The following is an 8888-nucleotide window of genomic DNA, read 5'->3' as shown; positions in this document are numbered from 1 at the left end:
GATGCCGTCTCGTGTGTAATGAATAAACCACAAAACTGCGTTTGATGATGTTGGTGAGGAATGAATAAAAAGTAGACGGAAAATAAAAACTCGCCATGCGTTGCTATACCAACCAGCATAGGCACGTGAATGTGGTGATAATCCTTTGACAGTGTGTTGAAGAAAAGTATGTACGTATAGAGAGAGAGAGATGAAGTGGTTTTATCTGCTTGCAACAATTGCCAGCGGCTTTCACTGCAAAATTGCAAGCGATGCTAACATTATTTGCAAGTGATTGTCGCTTGCAATTATTGCAAGAGATTTTTGTTTTGGGTGTAGAAATATCTTTGCTTTTATTAGGGCATTGAATTCCCAACTAAATTTTATTCAACATTGCATATAAGTTCTGTTACATGTTTTTGAAAAGAAACACCAATCTACGTTGTCTTAAACCGACTTCGTTGGTCATGCCGCCTGGCCCAGGCGGGACTTCCCATACTGTACATGAAAGCAATTCTTTCCCATAGGCAGAACTCATGAGCACCGCCGTTACTCGCATTTTTGCTCCATGAGACAATTATACACAAAACTATCAGTAACATTACATTTTTAGAAACAAATAGTTGATTCAATCTATCTATCTATATCTATCTATCTATATCTATCTATATATATAAAAGTCAATGCTTGTATGTATATGATTTATGGACTCCCAAACGGCTTGATCGATTGACGTTACAAATTCTACATAGTAGGCATTTGTTATGGAGCGTGTTTGTGTGCTATTGATTGGGGATTATTTGCCCGCCAGATGGCGCTTCGGAACAAATTGTGTTTTCCTCCTATTTTGATGAAAGTCGCAGCAACGCGCGATGGGTATCAGCTAGTTAATTATACGTAAGACGCAAAACTAACTGTATCAATAGACGAAGAGCTGAGATGCTGAGCTGCTGAAGCGGCATGTAACACATCGACGTCCACTGGAAATGGCAACTCTTGAGCACGAACGTTAGTCGTTGATGTGGTCGCTGTTGTTTTTTCTCACACCATGCATTCCAGCTCGGTGAACGTAGCAGCCTGGATCATATAAATTATGTACCAAGATACTATCTGGGACATTCCTCAAATTACTGCTCATTTCATCCCATGCCGTAGGTTGTAAAGCAATCACAATTCGCAACGTTCATCGTTCCGTTTGCTGTGCATCTCAAAACGACCAAATAGAATGAATCTGTAAACGGGGAATTCTGCCATCTGCCCTACAATTAAGCCAGTGTTTATTATCACAGCGTATTATCATCTGTTTCTCAGAACGCTCAACAGTAGTCAGCCGTTTTTAGAAAATAAGCAGTAATTTAGTATTCTACTAGTCATGCGTGACATTGTCAATTGTATCTAGCTGAAGCATCCTGGTCGGGCCGTAAACTGTTGCGAGACTATTTTTACGAGTTCCTGGAGGTTAATCAAATAAAGGATCTTAAAACAATTTCGTCGAATACATCCAACCGAACCTGCGTTTGGAACTGGATATCTCCGCTAGTGTCCGAGCATCGATTGCTGTTTGATAAACGCGTAGACTCTGAGCAACACTTGCCACGAAACATGCCGAGGGTCAATTGCTCAAGTTACCCAGTTTTGTACTTGGTAGCAATACGAGAATCCATTTCACATTACTAAAAGCAGGAGTTTCTGGTGAAGTTATTTGAGCCAGTTCACTAACGCCTCGGCCGCACAACTCTAAAAGTGATAAAATACATAAACAAGCGAGCGAGAAATTTACCAAAAAGAATTCATACCATGTCCTAAACACATATGCCACCGTGTTTTCTATCCAGAGCCGTTTGATCAATGTATGTGCCAGGTTCCTAATGTTACCATCGTCATCCCTCTTGCAAGTGAAAAATAATGCTTTTGACAGGTATATGAATGAATTATTTTAGCATCAGTGATGCCAGGTCTATTTAAACAATAGCCTGCAGTAAAAATATAAAAGTCTGCAGATTGTCACAAAAATCTTTAATAAATTTGACATAGAAATGTAGTGTGTTAATATTTTCAATGATCAAAAACGTTGAAGGCTGGTTAAAATTTACTGGCATAGGCTTTGTTCTGCTAAATATTTATAATCTGCAAAAAATCTGCAGCGAAAATGCAGAATCTGCAGACTTCTTAATATACATGCAGATCTGGCATCCTTTTAGTATTCCCCACAGGAAATTCATTCAAATGGTGTAAAAATACGGGGAAACAAGGCAAGATAGGTATTCAGAATATGGGGTTAAATGAGCAGCTCGCGCTATTTTTCATTTTTTCAATAGTTAGAGGTACCAAATCATCGCGGCAATATGGGCTAACGAATCGGGAATAAAAAAGGAAGCATTCTAGCATATAAAATTTTTTGACAAGAAAGGTCTATTGGAATATCCTCAACAGTATTCCCCAAAACTTTGCCAGTAGGATAGTTCAGGTAATTTGCACCTAATGATTTCCTTTAGTTGCAACACTCTATGAATCCATCTGAAAATCGTAACTAACAAGAGAAGAGCCGAAGAGCGGAAACTAGTTAGGACGTGCTTTTGTTGTCGAGAAGTCTTTTTCCGCTGGCCGTCTCCATCAGCACTAACATTCGAAGCGCGAAATGTCAGCCAACGCCATGTGCCGAGAAAAAGTCGAAATCAGCATGATACATGCATGGACGTATCCTAGACGACGTGATGCAATTATTCCTCTTTGGGTTTCCGACAGGAACAACCGCCAACGCTGACCGGTGTAGGTGTATCCCACTAAGTGCAGCTTCAAAACTAGGCAAGGCCCCAACGGGGTTTCCTGTTGGTGTTGTTTTCTTTTTTGTCCGTGTTTCTCTTTTTTGTTACAGTACTGAGCTAGTAAGCGAAATAAAAGCTTTGTGAGGCTCGTGAGTAGCTAATTTGTGTACAACAAGATGTCGCTATAAGTTTTCCACGTGTTCTACAACTAGTGCTGATTAATTACACAGTCAAAGAATAAGAAAAAAGAGAAACATTTGTTTTGTTACCGGTCCCTTAACCACAGACAAACAGACGTAACAGCTTGAAAAAAATTCTAACAAAAGCATCGCCCACGGTATGCTAGCGACATCTGTTGAATACATTGCACAAAATGTGGTTCTGGCAACCATGGCAAATACATTTTTTTCAACCGAAGTCCTGGCCACAATGCCCACACCGCTTGTCAAATGCAAGATGATAAATGAAAGGTGGGAGCATTGTTGCAGTTGTTAAATTTGAAGAGCGAAATAGAAAAATCGCCCATGTCACGTACTTCAATTTTCCATCGGATAATGATTGCAATTGGCAAATTTAAAGAATGCAGAGTTACGATTGCGTTTTAGCAACCCAACACAACCATTTATTGTTACGGGAAATTAAGCAATGCCACAATGGTTGTCTTTTCGTGTGAAGAAATCAATTCTTGTTCATTTGTAGTACCAATGATTTTTGTCTCTATTTACTCTTATTTATCGTTGCTTTTTAGAATCACTTAAACATCAGGTACTTTTTATTTTATTTTTCATGCTGACGTTTACTTTTACTTTTTATAAGTACAAGACTGGGTAACATATTTTTAAAGAGTTGGCTGTACTATCGAAACCACCATTGGATCGCGGAGACTGCATCCTGACGCAACCTAAATATGTAGATATTATCATACATAATAATTTCGCGACTTGAAATTTTACCCTCCTATTAGATTTTAACGGATCCTCAAATTTATCTAGAATTAAGATGGTCTGAGCGTATCTTTAGTTTTCGCAGCTTCAGCACCCCGTCAACAGTGAATTTCTGCATCAGTTCCAGGGACCGACAAATTCGAATCCATTGCCATTGTCTCCCTAAGTGTTCGAATCGGAAGATTCGAAGTGAAGCTCGGCCTTTTCTCTCTTTTCATCGTGCGACAAAGAATCAGGATGCTCATTCGATCTTTTTGTTTATTTCCATGGTTGCGGGCGCCGGGCTTAATTTTGAATGTTAAAACTAATACACTCAAAATTAACTAATATTCCCACCTTTCTTTCCCTTCATCTTGGTTTTCGGATGCGTGCCGAAATGAAGTGACGCATTACGGGTATGTGCCAGAATCGCTTCACTAGCGCCACGCTCGGTGAGATGGCGCATTTTTCATCATTACACTAAACACTAAAACGCATACGACAGAAATTTCCAATTGAAATTTAATTTTAAATCAAATCCTAGAAACGATTTAAAAAAATATGTCTCAAATAACGTTATCTTGAAGAAAACGAACAACCAAAAACTGTCGATTCTAAAACAATGCTCAGTACTTACTCTGCACAATCAGCAGAAGCTTTGTACCCCATTTATTATTTCTGATTCGATTCAAAATGCCAATCAATTATATTTAAATGTTTTTACTTCCACCATTCTTAATTGGCTGTTAAACAGGTTTTTAATTAAATTAAGCACCAAAAACCGTAGAGGAAAAATCCAGCCACCGATTTAATTACCACGGACTTCCAATATATACCCTTGCCCGGCGCTTAATGCAATAGGGTAATTTACATGTGCCAAACGTACAGGCAGTGGCATAAATGGAGGCAGGCTGCATCGATTCGATTCGATCAGTTGGTTTTAATGGTTTCGATAATTCTGTTAACAACGTGATCTCACTTGCTTCTTTTTGACACCAGCGGCAAAAGTTTCGCCACCACATTTGCACGTGATACCTGTCCGCAAGCATCATTTATGAACCCATCGACCACCTACCACCCACCAACCCATCAGCATGATAAAATGTGTTCGAAATTGGTCGACCCCGAGTGAACTGCTGCGAGAGCTGCCAGGGGACAAATAGTCGCACCACACACCTTTCCAATTTACCGAATGTCGTCGGACCGGCAACGAATGGTGGCGCTTCATAAATCATTAATTGAAATATAATTTTATCTCGACTGCACCGACATAATTGTTGCAATTAACCCATTCATCTTGCGTGATTTCAAGCAATTTTGCCTAGCGACCGTTACCAACGTGTAGAGGTAGAGTTGAATAGCGTTGGTAGTAGCAAATACATATTTAAATTCGGTAGTAGGTTGGTGGCATTCACATATGCATACATTTTAGAAGTAAATCTTCCTGCTTGACAGCTAACGCTGGTCTGGTAAACGAGACCAATCAAGGACTTGTATCAAATTATGGACACTTTCTCTGTAATTTATTAACTGTTAAAATTCAGTTTGCTAAAATATCTCATACAATTTTTTGCCCCTGAACATTTTGGCAAAAAACAGGAATATAAAAAATGGGTCATTAAACCATATGATCTGATTTTGGGTTTTTCCGATGCAGCTGATGTTAAAGATGCATAGACTTTTGACGTAGGACTACGTCTTTGTTTTCGATATAGGGGTGCACGTTGCAAATTCTACATAAATGGTATGTAACGAAAAGTGGTCCAATTTTAAAAACATATAATTCAGCCATCTCACGATAAATTTTAAAATTTTTTGCGCATATCGCCCCGAAATACTTCTAAGAATAGATTCCAATAGATAAACCCAAAGATTTTTGATTTCATGGCATTAAAAATTTAAATAATGAACAACCTAGTCAAAATATCGCGCATTTACACACAGAAAATAGCGCTTCCCTAGTCCAGCACGACAGATTTGTGTACCTAGCGCGCTACGCTTCTATGGATGACGTCATCATCGACTATTTAAACGGACCGATTTCGCCGAGCCAGCTCAGTTGCTTGTTGAACGGCGGGCGAAGCAGATCACTGTGCTGTGTGTTTTCACAGCCAGTGTAGCTGAGTTAGAAGTCCGTGGCTGTGGAGGTACGCTACCCTGTGCCGTCCAATAGGCAACCGCTCCAACTGCTTCCTAAATGCCGCTGTAATGTTGCCAGTAAATTTTTGGTTTAACAAGCACATGTATTTGCTATTTGCGCTTGAAATTAAGTAATGTAGTGGTAGTAATAAGCTTCCCATTTTGGTTTAAACGCAAGGACAGTTTTTAAAACAGGATTTGATTAATTAGTTTAGCTCATTTAAGCAATTTTATCAATTCTGTAATTTAAAGGGAATTTTACGGAACTTGGTGAATTTGGCACCACTTGCAACTGGTATAATCAACCTGGACAAAGTGTTGCATAACGCAGGGCTGTTTTTGGAACAAAATGTGTTATCATTCAGCCCTTCGCTATGCAAAATCACGATATTATGACAGATGGGCTAAGCGCGGCGTTTCGGGAAAGGCCGCGTGGAATTTTGGTGAAATGCGCTAATAGTGTCGTGGTGGTTTGGTGGCGCTTGGGATCAATGTTTGGGGCGAATGTGTTGGTAGGTAGGGGAACTGGCGGTAAAATGAACACGTTGAGCAAAGTCATTATTTTCTAACTAATAATAGAATGAGATATTACGATCACCTTATATGTTTCTTGTTATGTTTTGTACATATCTGGTAAAAATACTTCGTCATAAACACATTTTTTCAAACATGATTCTTGATTTCTAAACATGTCCAGAAATGACACATGTTTATAGCGAGTGGGTAAAATGAACATGTGAACAGCTTCTGGTGACCTGCAAAATGTCCTATATGTATGCAATGCGCAGCGTTGGAAAGCATTTGCCGATCAATGCTGATATTCCAGCAAATCATGAGCTTGCTGGGATATCAGCATTGAGTTTGGCTACACACAGGGCATTTTGCAGGCAAAAAAATTGTCACGGAAGAATTAAATTTTCATGACGTAATATTAACCATTTTACAATCCTGTGGCATCGAAACACATCTACAAACTTGGGGTTATCCATGGGTGTTTGAACTTTTAGGATCTGTTTGAGAGCAACTAGAAAGCTTGGTCTATACATGAGATGTGATTATATTGTCTAAAATTTGATTTTTCTTCACCGGTCCGGGTGTTTTTTCCCACAAACTAAGTACTAAGAAAATAAATATTTTACATTAAGTAGTATAGTCCTACGTCTACAGTTCGTGCAACCCCATAGGGCTGACCCTTGTAGTTTTTATTCCATTTTTTGTAGGAATAATGGAAAATAACAATTATTTTATAATATTGAATTAGGGGCTAGATCACTTGTGATGCATTTTGAAAAATCAGCGAAATTAAATACATTTCTTTCCATCAAAATTGAAATTCAAAATGTATTTTGCGTTGCGTGCAATGTATTTTGCGTTGCGTGTAAGACGTCAAAACCCTACAAAAAACTAGCCCTATATTCAACACAACGTCGAACAAAGTGGATCAGCGTAGGACGATTGTTAAACAAACTTTTGTGCGAGGGAGTGCAAAGTTGATGAAAAAATGGATATTAAATGCATTTTTTCTAATTTGATGCAAATTTGTTATACATTCCTAGAGTGATCTGCCCCTATGGGCTACACCTTCCATTGAATTCCTTGACTCCTATCCTTTTGCTGGGTTAACTGCCAAAACGAATCCATGTTGCTAAAATTATTGTTAACCTAGTCTGCTAGTTTCAAACCACGAGGTGTTTATATTTTTGTAGAAAATCAATTATAGGTCTTTCTGAAGCACTAAGAGATGGACATAAAAATGGTTACATGAGAAAGTTGAGATATATCGATTTATGTACTAAGAACTAAGTATGAAGGACTTTAGCGACTCATCGAAGCTAAAGAAGAATTTGCGGTGGTCAACTATTTTCGTTCGTGTCTCTTATCACCTATTTTTATAGAGTGGTTCATCAACGGTGCTGTTTTTGAAAATGAATCACCTCGGTTGTGCAACTAATTTTTTTCCCGATCTTATTCTAGTGCAAATAATTAAGTGGTCTTCATTTTGTTATATTCATATAATTGCACATATTTGGTCGAATGTAATTTTGGGTGTTCTTTGGTTTGATGGCATTGTAACGGAACACGTATCCGCGGTTGATGCCAATCGAGCTGTCATTTTTTTAGACTGGGAAAACTAATGTCTTTGTTTGTTTAATGTTTATTTGACCAACTAGGAAACTAATTCACTGGGTATTTAATGCGCGTGGGGAATGCGCATGGTCTTGTCTGAGTGAATGATGTCTTTTGAATTATGTATAAGGGTTGAGAATTGACAATTAGCAAGAACAAATCAAAACCAGTTATCAATTTTCGCATGTCTTATCAGCACGAAGAACAACTGTTTTATTGTAATATTCATTAGTTTACTTTTAGTCCATTAACTGATCAATTAATTATGAATTGTTCTAAATATAGATGCACTATATTATTGTTTATTTGATACGGCTCAATGCGTTAGCATAACTGAGCCGTGGGTCTTTTATGATTTTTACAGTATGTAAAAAATAACATTATCTTTCATGTGTCTATCAGGTCTTGTTGACGCAGCTTGATGCTGCGTGTTGAGATCCTCTTCCTTGGTGGTGGAACATTAGGTGCGTTGTCCACCGCACTTTGGGGTTCATTCCGTCCGTCTTCTCTCGCATTTTCGTTCACGTCCATGTCGTCATCGGCACTGCATTCGTGATGCTCACGGTCGGATGTTCTTGTTTGTTTCTTGTACTTACGGGTACCTGTTGTAAATCCTTCTTCATCGGTAGTTGATTCTTTATTGGTGGGGTTGGTTGTTGTTTTGGAAGTATTTGGTGTAATCGTTGTTACTTCGCTGTTGGTAATGGCAGTTGGTTTAGTTAGGGTGACCAGACGTCCTTCTTTCCCATGACATGTCCTGGTTTTAATAGACTGTCCTGGTGTCCTGGGACTTCGATGGAAATGCTTGATTTGTCCTGGTTTTTCTGTTCCAAAGAAAAAATAATTCTTCGCTTGATTCTAATCGCAACGAAAACAAATCGACTCGGTTCTGAACCCGCGGAAAAAAATCTGTACACTAACGATAAATAGCTGAGCTTCTTCTTAGTTTAAATCG

The 8888-nt window shown here is 38.6% G+C and overlaps 1 long non-coding RNA gene across 1 annotated transcript; it reads right to left on the bottom strand.

Annotated features, from left to right (window-relative positions):
• Positions 1-334: 334 nt before the first annotated feature.
• Positions 335-1940, bottom strand: LOC131677470 (uncharacterized). The gene is made up of 3 exons (XR_009303358.1): positions 1776-1940; positions 1491-1716; positions 335-1431 (listed from the first exon to the last, which is right to left on the bottom strand). It is a non-coding gene; the product is annotated as an uncharacterized LOC131677470 (long non-coding RNA).
• Between the last annotated feature and the right edge of the window lie 6948 nt (positions 1941-8888).

Source organism: Topomyia yanbarensis, chromosome 1 (assembly GCF_030247195.1).
Source record: "Topomyia yanbarensis strain Yona2022 chromosome 1, ASM3024719v1, whole genome shotgun sequence".
Classification (NCBI taxonomy): Eukaryota; Metazoa; Arthropoda; class Insecta; order Diptera; family Culicidae; genus Topomyia; species Topomyia yanbarensis.
The sequence above is the reverse complement of the archived record's forward strand: the minus strand, read 5'-3'. Positions and strand labels throughout refer to the sequence as shown.